Raw genomic sequence first — 23,440 nt, 5'->3', positions numbered from 1 at the left:
TCATAAGTTATATTTTCTATTATTTTTAGATTTATCCCCTTTTCTGCCTAGGAGGCTGTACAAGACACAGTTTGTAGGGTGGGGGCCCTCACAATTCATAATTTGTAGTCTCTTTGTTGCTGTGGTCTGTATAATCATGTGCACAGCATTTCACACAGGAAAACCATGCTCTACATCTTCGACGGTTATATTAGCGTTGGCATCTGAAGCACCTACATGGCTCGGAATGTATTGGATTGCTTTACAGCCGATGAATTCCACGTTGATGAACTCTGGTAGTGTTCTGCGTTTCAAAGTCAGTAATAGGTTTTGTTTTGACATGCTCATTCTTCTTCCTGACGGTGATACGCCTGGTGAAAGTTACAACTTGGATTTGAAGGCAATCGAAGAGAACGGACTCCGAGTCATTCAGGAGGCCTCGTTCATGTAGCACCCCCTGGCAACGGTGTAGACTGCAATGAGATGTTAACTGAGTATCAAGATGTCCTAAAGGTATTACATTCTGCAGCTTGTAGGAATAAGTCTTGTCTGATACCTCAACCAGTAGGTCGCCGGGTCCGAGTATTTTGGCATTGTAATTCACTCCAATGATTGCCTTGAGAGCGCTTGCAATTAGAAAGATTGATATGTAATTGATCGGTTTCGACTTGGTGAGGGAGTATAAGACGAGAAACTTTGGAAAATTTTCGGTTGACACAGGACATGATATCACTTTGGTGTGACCCCTTTTCTGAGACCGATCAGATTTTTTAAAGATTTATTTATACAACATGTATACACTAACAGTTCCTAACATACGTCGCCTCTGTTTCGCCTTTATATGCAGAGGAAGCTCCAGGAGCCCCTCATGGTGGACAGGAGGAGCCTGTCGGACAGGGCTTGACCACGACTTCGACCGCAACCATTCACAGCTTCTGCAACCTATTGCCTTGGTACAGATGACAGCTTCGGTATGGGGGCTCAGAACTGCACGAGGCTTGACTACGACATCGACCGCAACCATTCACGGCTTCTGCAACCTGTTTCCATGGTACAGATGACAGCTTCGGTATGGAGACTCAGAGTCCGTGGTGGCGCCAGACACCAACATCTTATTTATACAAGGTGCCAGTGCGGGGCGGAGTTGCCTCTGAGATTGAGTGAACAAGTGGAAAGAGGGTTCAGACCATAATCCTTTAATTGAGCTAGTCCACTGGGCCCTCTTCATGCTGACAATGCTACGATGGAACGCAGAGGTTGGACGTAGGTTTGTTCACCTAACTAATCCAATTTTACAAAATAATCTGGTGAACAAAGATCTCGATTCCCGTGTTAATGTTTGGAGCAGAACTCTGAAGCCAAAGTAGGTTAAACCTAAAGTATGAACTGCTCCAAAATGTATTCAAAATGATTGCCGCGATGCTATGTGTGTGTGCTCAAAGCTCTGCTGGAATCTTGCCCAGAACTGGCGGAATGAGGAGACCATCGACAACAGATTATTTGGCAAACTAAGATGAAAGAGGGGCATTTTTCTGGAAGTGAAAGTGCTTGCAGACTGCAGTTGATATTTAAGCAAGCATACTTTTTTCAGCTTTATTTTAATGAAAACAGGCGGGATATTTGCGAGAACTAAGGCGTTTCCAGGACAAAGTGTCTAAATTATACAAAATATGTTTAAAATATTGGCCGTACTGTTTATAAGCGATATAACATAAATGCTTAAATATAACATTTTTGATGCAAGATTTGAATTAGCAGGTTTAGCAGGTATTGAAGCTTCTTGTTGCAAGTCTTTTTTTTCTATTGGGAACACTGAAGAAAAGCAATACACAATAAAGCTAGCTTTTGTCTAGCAGGCGTCTTCACTTGAAGGCATGAGATCACTACAGTGGGGACGAAGATGGTATAACTCAACGTAAACCCTCTGGTAGTAGAATGAGCAACTACGCTGGTCAACCTACGTTCGACTAGATCGTCGACAAATGACCCGCTATTTCAGTTCGTCTAGAGGTGTCCTTGAAGGCTGTGCCAGTATGGACGCCAAAAAAGGGGCTCTCCTCGTCGCAACGTTGAGCATCAACACGGTGGACGTGATCCCCGGACTCTGTGAGCTAGCCAGATTGAACGTACTTTCCTAGTGATAGGTTGTTGCGCTTTTGTAACAGCCCTTTTTATCGAAAGCTAATAAGATCATCCAGTCTTACAAGTTTCTCATGCGCAACCATCTGCTTGGCGAGTCGTCAAAGATTTCTGGTTGCTATTCCTCAGATTGGAGACATGTCTGAGACACAGTTTGGAAAAGATGCTACAAGATAGGATTGTTTGCGGGTTGAAGAACTTCATTGTATCTCGACAGCTTTTAGTGAAGGCTGGCCTGACGAGAAGCTAGGCCGACGAAAGGTGGTTGAAACAGAGCGGGACCAAGCCAGGCGAATACGAGTATGCGGTGACAGCGAATTGCGCACTAAGTTCCCCGAACGTTGTGCTCCGGGTGGGAAGCCCAGAGACACACTGCATAATCATGCCGCTTCTGCTTTGTCTGCTACAGTCCCCCAACGTGGGCACCTTGCGAGAGCCTGCTTCCGTTGCGCAGGCAAGCTGCCTGATTCTCCAAGAGCACAACCTCCCCTAATCATATGAAATATAGGGACGAGAGAAGACAGCACTTGCGACACCAATAATGAGGGCCTGTTCATGCTGTACTCTAGGGAAGATAGCGTTGGAGCCCTCAGTAGAGTCAAACCGCTGGCTGACACCTTGGAGTAACATAGTGTTCCAGTCACCATCCAGCTGGACATGAGGTTGCCTGTTTCATTTGATCAGGTCGGCAACATTTAAAAAAATAATTGCGCGGCCTGAGACCTTCAATACTTCGTTAAAGTTGTTTCCCCTGCAAACTTCCTGTTTGTGGATAGTTCAAGCTGGAAGTTTCTCTAGGAGGCTGTACTGTCATGAGTTTTTTCACCGTCCTGGGCTGCGAAGGGCCAAACCTGTGCGGCCGCGACCTCAATAAGGCTTTAACCTACTCGATGTACCAGTTGGCAGTATGCGAGCCGAAGGTAAGCCCTGCACTACAGGTGCAGCTGGATATGTTGACCTTTAAGCCTTGTTCGAAGAAAAAGCTGAGGTATTCGTGCCTGGTCTGGGCCTCATCAAAGGTCGCCCACCAACTTTCAGCTAAAGAAGACGCTCTCTAAAAATTTTGCAAAGCACGTCAAGCGCCGTACGCGTTAAGTTCTAAAGTAGCTGAGGAAATTATTCCGCTTGTAGGTAAGGCCATTTTCATACCTGCGCCGTTCTCTGAATGAGCTGCTTCTATAGTTCCAGTAATCAAATGGAACAGCAGTATTAGGCATTGTATAGAGGGTGGAACAGCGCGAAAAGATGAAACACACAAGAAGAGACGCACAACAGATTGCCTTTGTGCAGATTTCAATTTCACAGTTAGCAAAGCCTGTTATACTACGCAGTATCCTCTTCCTCGCATGGATGTTAAGATGCACGATTTTCAAAACGGGGAGTTATCAACTACCTCACGTTAAAACTAAATTTGCAACACACAGTAAAAATGAATGCGAAGGTGATGATACTGCCCAGGTAGCATATGCGACCGGCCCGATGTTGGAAATTGATTGGCGACGTCTAGTCCACCAGTGGCTCGGCGTTGCCAATGCGCTACTAATAATAGTACAGCCATGCGATAACATTGACCACTCTTGGAACAGTGATTTACATGTTCCCCCCACGATTGACATTCATAGGCTATCAACGGGCAATAATGACCTTGCGTATAGAATTGCTTGCCAACATTGTACACACAGTGATATATGATGGCCAATATTACCCAGCCATCGGATTTGTCTTGCCCATAATTCGCGAATCATGGCATGCATTGGTAAATATTTTCCATATAAATGGCTTATCGACATTGGATATAGCTTGGCATTCATTGGTCAATATCAGCCCACCGGCCTTAATGGCTTGCCAACATTGTATGCATCTTCAGTCCCAGTGGCCGATATTGCCCAACGAGTGGTGGCCACTGGCCTATATTGAACATATCATGGCATGCATTGATAAATATTGTCCAGCCAGTATTGGCGGTTTGTTAACATTGAATATATCTTGGAAAACATTGGTCAATATCCCCCTGCCAATTGTGACTGCTTCCCAACATTGTGTATATCTGCAGGTAAAATTGTTGATGACGGCATACAATGGTGAATATTGCCCTGCCAGTATAGCTGGATTGTCGACATTTATTATATCTTGACACATATTCGTTAATGTTATCTCACTGGTCTCAGTGGCTTCCCAACAATGTATACTTGTTGGTTCCAGTGGGCAATATTTCCGAATAAGCTGTGGCGACTGGCCAGCATTGCAGCTATAATGGCATAAATTGGGGAATATTGCAATGCCAGTATTGATTGCTTGTCAGCATCGAATTTATCTTGGCATACATTGGTCAATATCCTCCCGCCAGTCGTCTTGGCTTCCCAGTATTGTATATCTGCAATTAAGTGGTCGATGTTGCGCGAGGAAGTGTAATGAACTGCCAAAATGCCATAAATCTTTACATAATAAAATCAATATCTTTTGCAGTCATTGATGGCCTGTCAACTTGAAATACGATGGTCAATATTTTACAACCAGTTGAAATGGTTTCCCAATATTGTATCCAGCATGAGTTATACTGAATATTTTATGGGCAGCGGCGATGGCTTGCCAACATTGCACACATCATTGTATGCATTGAGTGATATGACCTTGTTAGTATAGCTAGCTTATCTACGTTGCATACGGTTTGGCACACAGTGGTCCACGTGGCCACGCCAGGTTTGGGGACTTTACAACAATGAATATGACAGGGTTGTAGCGGTCGATATTCTCCACTGAGTTTTGACAGCTGGAAAAACAGTACATAACATGACTTGTTGGCCGGAATTGGCTTGCAGATATTAAAGATCAATTCTCAACCTGCCCTGATATATTTTTAACGTCCCGAACAATACTGTCGTGTTCTTCGCGATGGCTTTCAAGTCTGTGTTATACATCGTCAACGATATAGTAACAGTAGTAGAGAACATTTATTGAAGAAACATTGCTTAGGCGGTAAGGGCACGGTTGGTATAGGGTCCTCCCCCATTGCTTCGGCGACTTAACCCCTGCCGGCGTAAGGCTTCAGTTTCTTGACAAACCCATGCCATGATATAAAGGCATTCTTTAGCTAAAACATTTGGAAAGCCCCGAAATGAATGATTGGGTGGCACTGCGCATGCAAGCAGGGCATGTTGCCGTTGTGCAACATGCCCAGTTGCATGCACGAACACATGCGCAACAACATTGCACGAACACATGCGTGTTCGTGTAATGTTGCTGTCGAGTCGGACGCGTGGCTTATGCCGTCTACGAAGCGCTTAGAAATGCCCGACTGTTGCGCTGTTCTCAACTGTGAAGAAGTTTAGTACAAAGGTGGAACCCGCAGCAGTTGCCAATGCGATAGTTCCTTCTATACGTCTCCAGCGTGATGCGTGAGGACACTTATACGTCAGAATTTTAGAATACTTCGTCGCCCTCGTCCATAAAATCGCAACAAACAGACGCATATTTTTTTTTTAAGCGGACAACGGTCGCTGCTTATGTATAGCAACACAATACGGCGCAGTATACAAGCATACTTCTGCAATCTGTAGTAGGGCAGTAAGACGTAGCATCTTCGAAGCCTTATATACTATAGGTTGTTATCCCGGCTTAATTTGCTGCGATCATGTTTTACATCCATATCCTGAAAAGTTTTTTCCTTAACTGGAAATAGGCACATAAATGCTTTATTATTGCACTATTTCATTTGCGTGTTGAAAGAAAAGATAAAATTATGGAAAACAGAGGTCGAGAGATTGTGCTAGTGAAGGAAAATGCTGCACCGTTTCGTCATGTACACTAGCTGACTCCTCAACGTGGCGCCAGCACCGACAGTATTCCGCCGTAAGTGGTCTTGTAAGCACAGAAGACGGGCTAGCTGCAGCATATTTGGTGTTGTAATTTACATCAGCCACAAACTTGCACTTGATTCCTATATGCCGGCGTGCTCTGCTTTGAGTGCTTCAGCAAAGGACGAATGATGAACAAACACATGCTGTTGATGCAGCATAGCTCATAGTCAAAACGTATATCCCCCCACATAAAAAAATAAAAGCATTATTTTTTATACGTTCTCTACCTTCGCCTAGCAGATAAAAAAATCTAGCCTTCTCAGATGTTCTGGAATAAAGTGTATTTGAATTAATAGCATTGCACGCTGCCCACCTTTTTACTACAAATTGTGTACTTGCTTTGGCAGCTGTTGACTAGTTCGGACTTGACATTTCCTGGTAAAGACTTAAAAGAGAAAATATTGAACAAGCCTGAAGCATAGCAACCCCACTATTGGAGACTGGAAATAAGTGTCAATGAATATTTTTGTTTTACAGAAACAAAACAAAGCATGAATGCGTGTTCACCACCGAAATATTTGTCATAAAAGTATTGTTGCCTGGTCATGCTGCTATTAAAGAAAATTGTTTCTGTCCGAAAGCTGTATAAGCGCGTGTATAACTCTCATGACCTGCCTTCGAATATTTTTGCAAAGTCGGCTTAACGTCACGCGTTTATGGTTTCCCTATGCAGTATTCTGGGAAGATTCTCCATGCTTTTTAGGAACATTATCAGAACACATTGCAACCACACCGGAGGTATTTCAATCTAGAAATTACGTTCGTTCGCTCTAACAGTTTAGAAAAAACTTACCGTCTTTGCCAAAAGTAACCAGGCTGCAGGGTTTCTTTCTCAACCGTATTTGGAGCTTTTGATCTATTTCAAAGGGCAAAAAATAGTCTTTACAGATAAGAGTGGTGGGCTTTTTTTTTTCCACACAGGTGATTAATAATTTGGCATGTCCGGTAAAACGCTTAACTAAGGGGCTAAGGAGCAAATAACAAATCGGGAAGCCTGGTTGCTTTTGGCAAAAGACGGTACGTTCTTTCAGACAGGCGGCTATTTGCGACTCAGCGGCGCCAGCCTTCGCCGTGGCAGCGTACGGATTCTTCGTTCCCACGCCTCAGCAGCGTCCATTCAACCCCAGCGGAATTCAAACTGTGGTGTCATAAAACCACGCGGACAGCGCTGTGGCGCTGGCACCACTGGCATCGGCGAGCTCTCTCTCTTCGTTCTTCCCTCTCTCTCTAGCAGCGCAGGTGCGCGCCTCGCGGGTTGTGTGCTGCAGGCAGATCCGCTCGCCCTCTCGGAGAATAAACAGTAGAACCACGACATGCCTCGTCCCGTCTCGCGGAACCGTCTGCAGCTCAGTGTGAGTACCACTCACCCTTTATTTTAAGGTATATGTTCGTAACGGAGTAGGTTTTTGGGAGCCGTTGCTGCTTTATTTGCCACCCATGTTGCTACACTTCCCTGCAGAAGGAAATACTCGGGATTACTAGGACGGACCTTTGCAGCTGCTTCGGTTGAGCTGCATGCAAGGCTGTGCTGGACAACCGGTAAGATAGCCTTTATTACAGTGCGGCGTAGTAACTGGAAATTATTCATCTTGTCATTCATTGGCACCTGATAAATAAGAATAACAGAATGTGCCCATCTACTGTTTATATAAGAGTAAGTAGAGCTTTTGCTTTAATTGTATTCCACCAAGCAGAAAATATGCATTTTTCATGTATTTCGATTCCAGCACACTGACTTGCACAAACTAATTCTGTAGCAGTGGCACATTTTACTGCTCGTAACAGTTTTCCTAAGCTGTACTAAGAAACAATACTGCATAATATTGTCTGTAATTTTTGTTTTCGCTTGCAGATGTCTATACGAAAGGAAGATGATGACATGCAAGCTACTCGAGCATTCATCTGCAAGGGCTGCTGAAAGCTGCTGTCCTTATAACCGAGTGCAAAATGCGCATGCTATAGATGCTGCCTTGGCAGACACCTGAAGCTGTCTTTGATGCAGCGTCTTCCTAAAACCTGGCATCTGCCGACACCTTGTCCATGAACCGAACCACAGGTGAAGTTCTGGAAGCCTGAAAGAATTCCGCCTATAGTTATTTTTTTCACTGTTTACCACATGTGCACCTATAAAATATCCATGAAACGAACAATTCTGGTTTTTTTATGTGAGTGCGTGTATACTTTCAGGATGCTGTATTTATATTATTAGATACATGGGAACACCTGCACAAAAACGAACTCAACCCTGTGCTTGGCGCATGATGGCCTTAGCGCCCTCTGTGCCGTCATCATCATCATCAGCCTGACTATACCCACTGCAGGCCGAAGGCCTCGCCCATGTTTCTCCACTTAACCCGGTTCTGTGCTAGCTGCATCCACTCTTGACCCTCGCGAACTTCTTAACCTCATCCGCTCACCTAACTTTCTGCTGCCCCCTGCTACGCTTTCCCTCTCTTGGAATCCAGTTTGTTACCCTGAGCGTAACACCGTACCGTAACACCCATCAAGTCAAAAAATAGTCACAAAAAACAACATAAACAATAATGGGATTGCCTGGCTGCCAAATATGCAAAGCCAGTGGACAAGCTTGGGTGGGCGATGTTCGGCATCCTATGAGCCTAGCTAGAGAGCAGTAATTAAAAACCAGTGAGTAAGCTTGGTTGTAAGTATTGGATCGCCAGGGAGAGTGGCTGGATGTGCGTTATATAGGAGCCAGTGGGTATGCTTGGGTGGAAGATATTGGGTAGCCATTCAGTGAGGCTGTATGCCAATAAATAACCTAGTCTTCCATTTTTGGCCATTGTTGGAAAGCTAGTCTGGTAGATTGGATTGAATCTTGGCACGGGTAGCGCCCCAATAAAACACCAATAATGGTCCCAAGTTTTGGGCCAGTTTCCCCCAATATTAGGCTGATGGCGGTCCATTGATGGCGTGCTACTTGGGTAAGGCGCACCTAAACCAGAAGACAGGCAGCCATTCAGTGCATGTTACCGCGAACGATTCAAATGTTTATTTGTTCTTTTTCGACAGCCAGCGGCACGCGGCGTTATCACTCTGATTCTAGTGCACGGATGAATTCTGAATTATTTGTTTGTTCATCGTCGTTGCGACGAGGTGCTAATTTATGATTTGCTTTGTTGCGGCAGATGATTCGAGATGTATGTCGACGGATTCCACCAACACGTGTTTCCCCCAACACGCTTATATTTTCACAATTTTCCAAGTTATGCTAATCACCGTTCGTCTTTTTGTCTGGATGTTTCTGGTCATTTAAATTGAGCGCTGACGAGTGAAATGGGCAATCCCGGTTGTACGACAAGAGAGAACGTCAGTTTCTATCGCCGCGCACAGAATTGCGCACTTTATTGGCAAGCTGAAGTAAGCCCAACCTTTCATTCCAGTGCTGAACATACCTGTCTGTTCATTTGTGGCCTATGGCATTGTCACCACAATGTCCCATCTGGTGGAGGTGCGGCATCCAGTCATCGTGCCCAAGGCCGAGCAGACCCAGTATTCAGTTGTCGTCCAGCATCGTGAGCGCCCCTGCTTTCAGGGATGATCAGATAAGATGCGGAAGACTGGCTATCTGTTCGAACGCTTGGCAATGCTCAATGGTTGGAACGACGAAGTCAAGTTAAGAAAAGTATACTTCGCACTTCAGGGGGCCGTCCAAATATGGTTTCAGAATCATGAGGCTTATTTGAAGGATTGAAACATATTCAAGACGGAAATTTTGAAGACTTTAACGGGTAGAATGAGAAAAGAAAGAGCTCAGTCCCTCTTTCAATCAAAGATCCAGCTCCCTTATCATTCGGTCCTACTTACTTTGCAGAGATGAAGAGCCTATTTGCCGCACCGATCCCAACATGAACGAGGGCACTAAATTGAACATGGTTCTGCGCGGTGTCAAAAAATCGTTTTGCAGGCTGTGCCACAAATCGCCGACAACAGTGGCCGAATTCGAAAAGAAGCGTCGTCCATTGAGAAGCCTATGGAAGCTCACACGCGCCAATACAGTCTACTACTTGAGAGCGGTGTATGCAAGCCTCTACAGCGGAGCCCCTACTGGCGGAGACAGCCTGCGAGACCTTATCCGCACGGTCATTTAAGAAGAGCTGCGCCAGCTGCTGCCATCATTACAATAGCCCCAGGTGGCCACTCTCGCTGACGTCGTCCTCGAAGAGCTCTCCAGGCACTGGGCGTTCCTAAAGTGCCGGCTCCGACTGCTCCAGCGCCGGAAACAACATTGATGAACTATGCTGCTCCATTACGTCGTGCTGGGCACCGACGTGAGCTTTCAAGTCCTCACCGCTACCGTCCTGTTCGCTAAAGACGCCCCTTGATTCCCACCCGCCAAGCCTACTAACAACCCTCAAGGCCCAGGAAATGAGATGCCTGGAGGCCGTCAAGACTTTGACCATTCTGCTTCCATTGTGGTGAGGCTGGACACATCTTTCGTCACTCTCTACGGCGTATCGGCCTACGTGGTTTCGCCGTCGGCGCCTCACGACGCCGTCCTGGTTAGTTACCAGAAGAAATCGACGACTTCTTCCAGAGAGGAGGGCACGCATCGCCAAGACGCCTGTCAGGCTGCCCATCGGCGTTAAAGTCCCGCTTTGCGTCGCCGGGCCAGAGCTACGTGCGAAGAAATACCCTTAAATCGCCCAGGAGAAACTAAAAGGGGCGACCTTCGGGCGTGAAGTTACTATACGGTGAACTAACGAAGATCCTCCGCCAACGACGACGAGTGACGACGATGCCGCCATTACGCCGGCGCTCCTAATGAAGACGTCTTCGGTGGTCACGCGTTCAGACTTTTATATGGCACCGCCGCCACGAAAGATGACATTGGCGACACAACGACCAGGTTCAACGTTCACACCACCACCCAGCGAAGTAACGGTGTGACCCGACCGCGACCTCAGCTCACAAGGAAGTAGTGATCGGACACCGAAGCCAAAATACAATACGAGAATACGAGCACGTTATCTCGCAGTTGCTGCTGACAGTCGTGCGATTGCCGCCCTAGTGGACGCCGGAGCCGGCTTTATGTCATCAGTGTAGCTTTCACCGCGTAGCTCAAGAACATGGCGACCACTCGGGATGGCTCGCTGATACGCACCGCTGGGGGCAACCTTATTACGCTGTCAGGACGATGCACGTACCACAAATCTTTGCGGTACGCGCCTCACCGATCAGTGAATGGTCGCATTTATCCTAGCAGTTTTCTGGTCCTGCAGCAGTAGTTCCGCGACGTGATTTTGGGCATGCATCTTATGAACGAATATTGGATGATCATCGACCTTCGCTCAAAGCTGATCAAAGTTTTGACGCAAAATGCCATACCTGTTGCGGCATCTCGACATGAGCGTTGCTCTGAATCCTCGACGAAGAATTGAGTTTACCAGCTCGATCAAGTCTTATAATCTCTGTGAGTACTGGATATATAAAAACGACCGAAGGCATCGTCGAGGGCAACACCCAGTTGCTTCTGGATCGAGGACGGAACACCACAAGATTTATCGCCCATTTCCGTCACACAGAACGTCAGGTACTTGTTATGAACTTCACTGAAGAATACTGGCACCCGAATAAGAGCATGATGACCGCTTTTTTCGATTAAATAGCGGACATAAGAGATGCATTCGTATTCCCCAAACAACCCTTGGAAGACGCGCCTTACCAATTTCGCCACCCTACACTTGACATCAACCCGGAATTACCCCAGTGCAGAAAAGACATGATCCGCAGTCTTCTTCGAAGCTATGGCGAGTGGTTCTTGTCATCGTCGAAGGTGCGACTAACACCACTAGCCAAGCACCGCGTTATAACGGACACACAAGCCCAATCTAAGCCTCAAAGCCCCCAACGCATGTCGCCGCGAGAATGTCATGCCTCCGTCAGGGAGTGGATTATGTTTCTTGACATCTCCCAGCCACTAAAGAGCTCTTCGGCGTCACCATTCGTTACGGTGAAGACAAGCAGGGCACTTCGCTTCTGCATCAATTACCGCCGCCTTAACAAAGAAGGATATTTACCCTCTCCCTCGATATAGATGACACTCTGGACCGGCTCTCAAATGCTATGTACTTCTCATCAATGGGCAAGTTAAGCGACTGCTGGCAAATGAAGTCGACGGAAGAAATCGTGAGAAGACCGCATTCCCCACACCGGACGGCCTTTTCCAATTCAAGGCGATGCCATTTTGCCTCTGCTCCGCATCAGCGACATTTCAACGAGTGATGGACACTGTTCTGGGGGGCTTGAAGTGGCAGATTTGTGTGGTACCTATACTTGGGTGATGTAGTTGTCTCCTCAAGCTCTGAAGACTACCTGAAAAGGCTTTGGACCGTACTCAGGACTAACTTTAAAACCAGGGAAATGCCACTTCACCTATGGGGAAGGGCGGTTCCTAGGTCATATCTTAGCAATGATGGTGTTTGCCCTGATTCAGAGAAAAGAGCTGCGATCGCGCTGTTTTCATCGCCAGCCAAAAGAAAGCAGTGGGCAGGTAATATGGATGTGCGCACTATCGGCGATTTATCAGGAACTTAATCGCACATCGCCGAGCCGTTGACGCAGCATACAGACTGACATATCTTTATATGGGAAGTGCCGCAAGCAGATGATTTTGCCGAGCTTAAGCGCCAACTACAGTCCCCTCCTGTCCTATCCCGCTTTGATGAAAACGCTGAGACCGAAATTCAAACCGACGCAAGCAGTGTGGGCTTAAGCGCTGTCCTCGTTCAGAAGAGTACCGTAAAGGGGAATGCTAACACGTACGCTAGCCATTCCTTATTGAAAGCTGAAGCCAACTACTCGACGACGGAGAAAGGCTGTCTTACCAACATTTGAACCACATCAACATTTTGCCCCTATTTTTACTGACGACCATTAAGGGGTTGTGAGCGCCTACCAAGCTCTGTGCTGTCTTGGCAACCTAAATGATCCCTCCAGCTGCCTTGCCAGATGGAGCCTGCGTCTTATAGAATTTGATATCACAGTCATTTGCAAGTCTGTCTCAAACATTCTGATGCAGACTGCTCCTGTTGACGCGCCTTTGAAAGAAGAGGACGAAGCAGCTTTGCACAGCAGCAGCGCTCAGAGCCTGAGTTGAAACACCTGGCCGATTTATTCGAAATAATGATCGCTTCTCCTCCTGCTATGTGCAGGCGTCATTTATCATTATATCGCCTTAAAAAAATGTCATGAAGGAAAACTTCGCATCAAACAGAACCGCGAGAATTCATGTTTCCAAAAACCACAGACACGTGATTCTGCAGGCATTGCACGATGAGCCTTCAGCAGGGCATCTCGGGTTTGCGCGTATGTTGCACCGACTACAAGAGAAATGTTATTGGCTACGCTTACCTGTCGACGTTGCTCATCGTGTGCAAACGTGCTGTGAGTGCAAGCGACGCAAGACACCCCCGACGAGGCCTTCTGGGCTACTGAACCTGATACCACCCCCAGCTAAGCCCTTTCAACAAATAGGGGTTACAGTAAATGGAATATTACCACAATTATCTTGATGGTCACCCTTGACTAAGAGCTGTTCGTACAGCTTTTCAAAGGCGCAGGGGACCAATCGAATATAAAGGAAACGAATTTTCATTGCTGCACAACATGAAAGGTACGCCAAGTAGCATAACATGTGATACTCACTTGCAATAAAGAAAAGAGAAAAGAACAACACAGCAGCAGAATATTTAGAGTATCAGTGTTACACTGTAATACGTAATGAAATGAAATATCAGCACCTAAGTATTATATTCAGCATTATGATACGAAATATGACAACACATAACAATGTGAGGGGAAAAACGCAAATTACAGTGGTACAAGTAGATTAGGAGGTTACGCTACGATAAACTTTATTCTCCTATAACAATGGAGGCAGACGAGGCTAAAAGCTGCGGCCGCAGCTTGACTGGCCCTCGCCCCCTCCCCCCCCCCCACATAACAGCGACAGGTGGCACTTGACAGACAAGCATACAATACCAATGGAAAATACTGGTTACAGAAAGAATATTGGCGTGGTCAGTGCACAAGGTGGACAGCAATATGCAGTGGCAACAGAAATTGTATTCCCGTAGGGGAGTCTACGTAATCGAAAAATTAGGAAAACCTTGAAAAAGGCGATAACCATTTTGACAAAATGAGTTCTTAGCTCCTTGGAACTAAAAACCGCGGTGTGCGTATATTTGTTTAGTACATATGGTAGATTATGAGCCAGCGACTGCAGTTTATAGTTATAAAATCCGGTATTTCCCGTACATCAGTGATCCGGGTGTGAACATTTGCATTTCTGTAGCCCAAGGATCCGAGATTTTCTAGGATATTTTGAGCACTAGATGTAGAGAAATATATAGCCTGCAATTAGCGAAATTCATTTATATGATCAGCGCGTACGATGTTATAAATACGATTATTATGCCTAGCTGTGCGTTGCGTGTACGTTCGCAACGTGACGGATGGCTTTCTTTTGTAGAAGTAAACTTTTATTTATATTTTTCTTAGTTTTTGTAGCCGAAACTAATGTGCAATAATTTAAATACGATAGAAACAATGCATACAATATTTAAAGTTTAGCAGATTTAGGAATCATCATTCGGCAACGCGACAGCATTCCAGTAAAAGCTGAAAGCTTCTAATGCAGGTGGTCTATATGTTTGTCGCACTGTAGATGGCAGAAGTAAATGCCGATGGCTTTATGTTTTTTCTCTATTTATACGTTTTGATTTTCATATGGCATAAAAAAACCCGGAGGAACAATTTTATTTTTTTTTCTCGAACAATAGCAGTTTTAGTTTTTGTTGGGTTAATCCTTATCCTGTTTGCTTTGGACCAAGATGAAAGTTTTGACAGAATGCCATTGTTCCTTAGTATGAGCTGATCCATAATACTATCAGAAAGCAACAGTGTGCTACTGTCAGCATATATGCCAAATTGAAGAGATGGGTGTATATTTACAGTATCATTTATATGCGTATTGAATAAGAGGGGAAGTAAAATACTTCTCTGTGGTACGCCACATGTGATTCGTAAAAGCGCCGAGCTTTGATCCCTAATTGAAACACACTGATTTCTGTTCTTGAGATAAGTTTGAATGAAAGATGGTATCCAGTGAATACCATAACAATTGAGTTTATTGATAAGAATATTATGATCTATGCAATCGAACGTTTTGCTGAAATCGATAAAGATACCGATTGTTAGCAGGTAGGCTCAATGTTAAGTAAAATCGTTTCCTTAAGCACTAGGAGGATACTACAGTCAATCGCCTTTCCTAAAACTAAACTGAGAGTCGGTTAACATAGCTTTCCTGTCAAAGAGCTTTGCAATTCGAACAAAGATCTGTTTTTCTAACTCCTTCGAAAATGCAGGAAGCGCAGAAATCGGCAGATAACTCGACGGCAGGTTGTGGTCGCCGCCTTGATAAATCACACACGCCCGCGCATTTTTCATGCCGTTTTGTTTCATGGTATTCAACGTATGTACTCTGATGAGACTGATTATTCCTGACTCTATCCATCACTTTGCTTCGAAAGGGAAACATCATCGGCACCCATGTAATGAACTAATGCTGCTTTGTCCGATTACTTCTACATGGCCGTCTGACGTATGATCCGTTTAAATCACTGCATCGTCAAATACCGCGCTCCCAAGTGAGCCGCTGCAGACGCACGTACAAAATGCCTCTCGGTATGTTGTAACTGCGTGATAGAAGCTTTGGAGAGACATTTCATCTTCACCTTTAAGATCATGACGCGTTAGGCGATACAGTCCTGTTGAGGATCCTTGTTCGCGTAGATGAACTGTCCTATTCTCTCAATTATTAACCCTTAGGTTTCTCACCTATCTCAAACATACCTTTATTATAGAGTCGTATGAAATAGACGACCTTAAGTAGATATAAAGGCACCCTTAACCAACCTGTATGAACGAGCCTGCTCGGTTAACCGGCAGCTTGCCAGATCAAGCAATCAGGGGTCCTAAAGGGCGGGGTTCTCGATCTCACCATTCCATCTAAAATAAGAGGTCTGAGTGAGCAGCTTGTACCAAATTGACCATAACCAAATTGGTCATATCATGTGGCCAAGATATGTCAGGCAAGCCTAACGGATATCAATGTCTGGTCACTGAATATCACCACTCACCGCCATACCCAGGACTTTTCGGAAAAGAGACCGCTGGCGTTATGGCTTTGAAAGCTCGAGGATGGCCATTCGTGCTCTATTTCTACATTGGAATTGACGATGACTTAAAACTGCCAATCTGGCAGTGTTTTCTGCTGGTCGGAAGTGCCGATCATATCTCCGGCTGTGAATAAAACATCCTGAAGCGCAACATTCAATCGAGAACCGTGATAAGCAGTAAGAAATATACAGTGATTCTACGTCTCGCGAGGCGCTTGATCTCGTGGCGAAGTAAATTGGCGAGAACGGCTACGCTACCACATCCGAAATGCAGACTATGGTATAATTTACTCCCCCTGAGGGCGTCCACAGACGCATCCTCTTACGGGACATGTTTGTGGTGCGCCTAGTCTACTGCTGGCATCTCAAAGTGAAACACGAACAAGAGTATTCATGTGGGAATACTGGTTTTGATTCGCATACCATGGATTTGTACAACATCTTTGGTTTGAATGGGCCCCTAAAATCGTTTCATTTCCGTTTTCAGTGCTGTTTAATTCGTGGAAGCCTTTATTAGCAAATGAAAATCCACACGGGATAAAAGATAAAATGTTGGATGTGAAATTGAACAACAAAATCCAATGTCGCGCACGCCAGAGTAGCTAGCCTCAGCGATCAGAAATGTTTGCTGTGACATGCCAACAATCTATATTTTCTCTTGACAGTGCCGTGAAGCCAAATAATTATTGCTAAATGGACTCACATTATGGCCTTGTTGATGCGGATACGTTTTCTTGCAAGGGGCAAGAGCCACAGTGAGTGCCGCCCGTTTGGGCCGCGTCGGTTGGTAAAATGTACCATACATTCTTCAACGACGCATTGAGTTTTGCGCAGCTTTTGTAAAGTTCAGCAGGCTGTGTTCCAGCCGGGCGGTCGCGCGTTGCACTTTCTCTTTAACAAATGTCAGATGCTGCTCTCCGCCCCAGCTCCCCAATAAAAAGATCAATTCTAAGTTACGGAAATTTTTTTCTAGCCAGTGGCCATGAGCTCAACAATAAGCACAACGACTCTATTTCATCAGCACATTGGCTCGACAATGTGAAGGTTGCACGTAAACTGGAAGACTTTATTCGTGCCAACATTCTGTGCTCAATGAATTTATATGGTCGTTTATCAAGTTTGCTACCCCTGGAGGAATTTTTTATATAATCTCTGATCACGAATAGGTGTCGGATCAAAAGCAAAACTAGACAGAACTAGACAGAAGATAGCTGGTTTCACTTGCAGAGACAAATCATGAAGGATGGGGGGGACGAAACAATGAAAAACAAAATCCGCGCAGGCAAAGAACCCCAAACTTCCAACCTAACGCTGTTCTGACATTAGTATAAAAGGCATTATTGTCTACGCGTAGGAATACAGGATTATTGCCTTGTTTCAAATGTGCGTCGCCAGTGTTAATACAGCACCCTTCAATATTTCAATAATCGCGTTGTTTAAGAAACAACAAAATTGCGCATGTCACGAACACTGACGACAGATTTTGAAGAGGTCTTCAACAAAGCTTAGCTAAAGTCAGATGAGGACCATGGTTCAGGAAACTTGTTAAAATGGTACCGCTTCTGAATACAAACGAAAGAAAATGCGACCGCCTGAAACGTCATCATGCTGCTCTGGAACCAGACGACATAATACTGGTAAAGGTACGGAAAGTAAATTTCCTGGCTTTTATATTTGAAATCAAAATAGATTTTGACAAAATAATCATTTTGGCGAATAATGTGATGTGAATAGCTTAACTATTTGAACCGCTCGTTTCTTCGAAATATTAGGCACAAAAGGAAATGAAGGATTCAGCGGGCATGTTATAAGAGATTTCCACGACAACCAAAAGCACAGTGAGACTCAAGTACAGCGATTTTTCTTACAAATTCTACCAGCAAAAAAACAAATTCTAAATTTTTCTATTCTATTATTAGATTACAATTTACATTTTATCTATGATGCTCGATTAAGCTAAAATTTGAATTTTGCAACCCGTAAGTGTAATTGAAGCTTTAATTTTAACACTAATGCGTTCCTTTATCTCCAAGGTCACTCGCCATCTTAAACTATGCGCAGATTACATTGCAGAATTGAATACTCCGTAAAATTCAAATTTGAGCCCTACTAATTCCGAAGTTCAAGTTATTGACAGGTCTCAGTGCATCGCATATTGAAAATTCAACACAAATTGTGATTCAAATTTTGTGAATTCCAATCACTGGTCACCGCGTGGTCGCTTCCAGGTGGCCATCCTAGCCCAAACCCCAAAAGTTAATTTTATTCTGTGCATGACAGAACACCGTCCCTAGCGCTACCCGCCGGGTTTTTGTCCACGTAACCCAGCATTGTAAACTAACTCTTATAAATAGTTACAACATAGCTGAACCCTCATAAAATAGTAAACCACCCTTAACTAGTTTAGATTTTTGTTAGCGGTTAGTGCGTGCTTTTTCAGAAGATAATTATCAAATTCGCTTTGACGAATTCAAAACTGTTCACTGTGATCTACTAAAATGAACTTCGATCTCGCAAATGAGACAATTCGTGTTTCAGCGAAACCAGCGGAGTTATTTTGTGCAGCCGTCACCAAAGCTGTTTGAAAGGGCCTAAAGCGATACTTAAGTGAGCACCAACCTTAGAGGACTCGGGCTAGCCTGGCGCCCGAGAACTCTTTTGAGGCACTCTGCATACTGTACACTTGGTCGCTACACATGAAATATTATTTGTGATAGTCTTGTAACAGCATCGCCAGCTTTTGCACTTCTCTTTCTGTTGCGAGCAAGCCACCTTCTCAGCTTATCTAACATTCTGCGGTGTTAGAAATCTTCCAAAATTTCTTGGTCACCTGCGCTTCGCTTGTATCACTGAACACTAATTATGATACTCCTTTGAAACTTAAGAACACCACATATGTGGACGGTCATTGGCGTAGTGGGGTCTGGGATAGGCCGACCGCGATTAACCTTAATGCTGGTGAAATAATTATTGCATAGGCATTGTAATTATCCTTTGCTATGAACTGTAGAATACAGATGAGCTTACGTCATCTTGTGAAACGCTCCCAGCATGAAAAGACAAGGACAAGAAAAAACATGCACGACAGGAGGAATGACGAATGCAGCATTCGTCCTGTTGTGTGTGTGTCTTTTCGTCCTAGTCATTTTTTTTTCATGCTGCGAACGTTTTTCGAGATCCATCAATACCAACTGGGCTTAACAATTGTTGCATAGCTTACATTAATTATATGTGCCTGTTTGCCTAAATCGAAGTCGGCACGTAAGTTCAGCGGTTTAATATAAACATAAATTTAAGGTAAATATATTAAGCGAATAAATATTAGGTTCGCAGGTTGCGTGCCCTCACTATTCTCTCATTTGTCCTAAGCTCTGTAAAACTATTACCATGCACCAATCTGTCTAAAACCTTTACAGGATCTTGCATCCACCTGAACAGATCAGAAAATGTTTCTCAAGTGCGGAGCTCTCACCTCCACTCTCCTATAGAAATCTGTGCGCTGGCCGTGCTGGCACATTGCGATCGTTGTTGGAATGCATATACTGCGATCATTAGTTATGGCAAGTTACTCCTGAAATCAGCAAGTTATTTTGCCGCGCTGGTTCAGAAAGTTAAAAGGGGTAGGAAACAACTAGAAAGGTCACTGATAAACGCTTTCAATGGGTAGAACAGATGCTTCCGAGCATTCGTCCAAAGTAAAGCTCGTCGGAAAAAATCTAGCGATTTATTATTAATTTTTAAAAACAGCGTTTTTTTTTAAATTTGCGGGCTGCGTCATTTCCGCGTGACGGCGAGATTTGGAACTATTCTGCCATGATTACCTATGTATCAAGTCTCTAGAGTAGCAGGCCACGACAGGCTGCCATTGGCTGCAGCCGCGACGGCCACTACGTCGCGGATCCACTTCCGGTAACTGCGAAAGTCGTCTGCTCGAGTGCTCCATGCATGCACTGCATGCGTGAACCCGAGCTTGGCGCTTCGGTTCGCGATATTAACCGAAAACGTGGTGGTGTCCGACTGAAAGTGCGAGTGCGAAAAGAGCACCAGCTGGTCCGATTCAACACCGTACCTTAAATAGGCAGCATCAACCTTCATGTACCGACCGACGGCGAAGCAGCGTACAGTAGTCCCGTTTCCCGTCTCGTCGTTGCCGCATCGACCATTTGTGCGGAGTGTTGATAATTAAATGAAACGTGCGTCAAAAAAGGTCTGCCTTCAGCTTCATCGCGAAAGTATACAAATTCGCACTGCTTAAGTGCAGCACCGGATGCCGCCATGTTATCGCAAAGATGCCGTCCGCGGGCGCCGCGGCCGACGGCACTCCCATCGTGCGCTGCACACATGGTCGTCGCTAGGTCTTGTTTGCGTTGAAGCCACGGCGGATGGAATTTTGGAATCGCACGCTTCGCTGCGTCTCTAGCGCAGCTGCTCGCATGCTCCTGTGCACGATTCTTGCGTACAGCTGCGAAAATCAGTGACAACCTGCGCTGCCAAACTGAATGTGCCGAGCTGCTTTGCTGATGTTTTGCTTCGTCGACTCTGGCCGTCACCACCGAGATTCTAACAAGGCCTTTGCATCACCTTTTCTCCCATCAGCGAACGTCAAGACAAGCGGATGAGCGATAAAGGATCAGCCACAGAATCTGCGTGTACAGGCTTGGGTAAAGGGCGAGACGACATCATGTGACTCACTCAGATTCGCGCTCGCACCTTCATTTGCTGGTACTTTATCGCCATCCGCCTCTCATGACGTCGGCTTCTGGGGTGCGCAGGCCTTGTGAAGATCTCAGTGGTGACGCTCTGGCGCGGACGATGCATACACATGAGATAAAACACGCGTGAACGTTACGCATTGGCACTTTCTAAACAATTTGCGAAAGGACTTCAAAAAAAAAAAAAACACTACGCTATCCTTTTTGTTAATCTCAATTCTTAAGATTCGCGGATGAATAATTCGTGCTCACCTGTAATCCGATATCCAAACTCAGTAGCGATCATCAGGCCGTGCTCTCGCCGGTGATACGCGTATACATTCCATTCGTTATGCACAAGAGATGCCTCTCGCCGACCATAATTAAAACGCTCCTGGCTAAAAACGATGACGACAAGTTTGCGCGCGGGCAACTCGCGCGCTCGGTCGTCTGCCAGCATCCATGCAGACTCGATGATATCGCGTCAATCCGCGAGGGGTCACCGGCCGCCGTTAGTCAAACCGCAGAAGACGGTACCAAAGCTATTGACACCGCGGAGACTGACCCCGTCAGCGCGAGAGAAGAAAGCGGTCCTTTAGAAAGCCGTACTCGGCAGGAATGCACGCTAAGTTGCGCTGAATTGGACAGGGGTATGAAGAAAAGGGCTACTCTGCGGCGGCCGCCGGTATGTTTCGACAGCAGCCGGCCCACCTGCAGGTATGCGCTCGCGATTGACCCGAGTCTTTCGGGCTGCTGTCGCACACAATTCCGAGAGGTCAAGAAACTGAAGAAACCAGCGGCCGAGGAAGACAGCAGACAAGGTTGAAAGCTATGCAAGCGCAGACAGGACCGGAAAGGCAGAGACCGTGAATGTGTGGGCGACGCTCGGGAAAAACGGCGCGGCAACCGGAAGTTTGAGAACCAAGCGTCACCTGATGACGCTTCGTGGGCGGAGCCAGCGGGGCGGAGTTCCCTATCTGTTTTCTTCGTTTTTTTCTGGTGTCTCTGATTGTTGAGTTCAGGGGAGAGAGGAGGAGCGCATTTTATAATCGCCGATATCTCCAGTGTTAATGAAGCTAGCTTAAAATTCTCGCGGTGAATTGACTTCCGAGGGAGTACCCATCTCTCGACCGATTTGCTTCACCTCATTTGAGGCATAGCATAACCCCTTAGTGCGCTTGACGGCGGAACCAAAAGACGCGAGATCCCACTCAGCCGCGACGGCCGATTACGGATGGAGACAAAAACCAAGATGCTTGCCAGCTGAGAGATGTCAGTATACAATTAAAACAACTTCAAATGATCGAACATTTGGCGTACTTTCATGCAGCATCTCTCATAGCCTCAGTAAGTAGCTTTAGCACGTTGAACCCTAAAACCAGACATAGCCAAACTCGCAGCCGTTTGCTGCTATGAATGCCGCCTTGTGGAAGACTGTTAATTACCCACAGTGACCACACCCTTTAATTTGACATAGCATGACCCTTTATGTCAATTTAGCGCTGATTTACTGTGACACATAATAAAGCTGTATTCCCTTCACGACATACGTCGCAGCCCTGCAGTCATTTAAATTGGCAGCTATGATATTTCTGTCAACAGATTCCTGCATCACGCTTGATTAATCTTAGGATATTTCCTTACCTAAAAAGTTTCTGCTTCGGTTAACAATACTGATGCAATTATAATGGTTTTATCCGCTCATGAAAAACGCAATTTTAGATATCTCTTCCCTGGTATGCATAGATACGCTGGTTACATTTTGTAATACTGATAGTAGCAGGTAATGGAATCGAGGTGTATCATATTAAATAATACGGCCGATACGTAATCCAAAAAATTTGCTTTTCAGCTCCTATACATTTGCTTTTTCTTCACGGCTGAAATCGCTGCTGATGCTTAGAAAAACAATAACGCTGTTTACAATCTCAAATACGGCACGCCTTCTATCCATCATAAAACATTATTTGTCCGTCGCACGCCCTATTCGAAAATTATGCGACTTGGCGCCCCGTGATTTGACGTCAAAGCACGCACGACACTTCGTGGCGAACGTATCTAGCGACCTTCATTCTCTCGAATTGATCCAGCAGCAATCGTCGACGAAAGTAGCAAGAGCCGTAGAGCTGGCAGAATAAGTAAAATCTCATAGCCCGTACGACGCCTTGTGATGGCCATGGCATTCTGGCGAAGCAAAGACGCGCACTGTTAGAACCGGGCACGTGACTGCGTAACTTCCTTCATACTTAGCGCTGACTACGTTCATGTTTTCGAAGTCGTAAAACTGATAAGGCTATTATCACCACACGGGCGCAAATTGCCGTGGTATGCGATTTGCAATATTTGCAAGGAATAATATCAGTAATAACTAGTTTACCATATATGTTAATATGAGAAACCTAATTGGGAGGTTTTGCGGTTTCCTAACGCTAGTTTTATAGTAGCGCAGATACAGTCTTGCTAACACAAAATAGCCTCTACGCCAAGAACTATTCGGTTTCGTGAATTCAGCGGTCTTAAAGGGCCCATGAAAAATTCTTCGCTATAATTATGGACGCACACTAGCAACCAGTAT

General features: G+C 45.3%; 1 protein-coding gene across 1 annotated transcript in view; it reads right to left on the bottom strand.

Moving 5' to 3' along the window:
• Positions 1-17,018, bottom strand: part of LOC146193443 (alpha-(1,3)-fucosyltransferase C-like) — a 60,621-nt gene extending 43,603 nt beyond the window's left edge. Inside the window, exon 1 of the mRNA XM_084602753.1 lies at positions 16,878-17,018. The gene's annotated coding sequence lies outside the window, so the exon portion shown is untranslated. The remainder of the gene's footprint in view (positions 1-16,877) is intronic.
• Between the last annotated feature and the right edge of the window lie 6,422 nt (positions 17,019-23,440).

This window comes from Amblyomma maculatum, chromosome 4 (assembly GCF_055883805.1).
Source record: "Amblyomma maculatum isolate TAMU_Amacu chromosome 4, ASM5588380v1, whole genome shotgun sequence".
NCBI lineage: Eukaryota > Metazoa > Arthropoda > Arachnida > Ixodida > Ixodidae > Amblyomma > Amblyomma maculatum.
The sequence above is the reverse complement of the archived record's forward strand: the minus strand, read 5'-3'. Positions and strand labels throughout refer to the sequence as shown.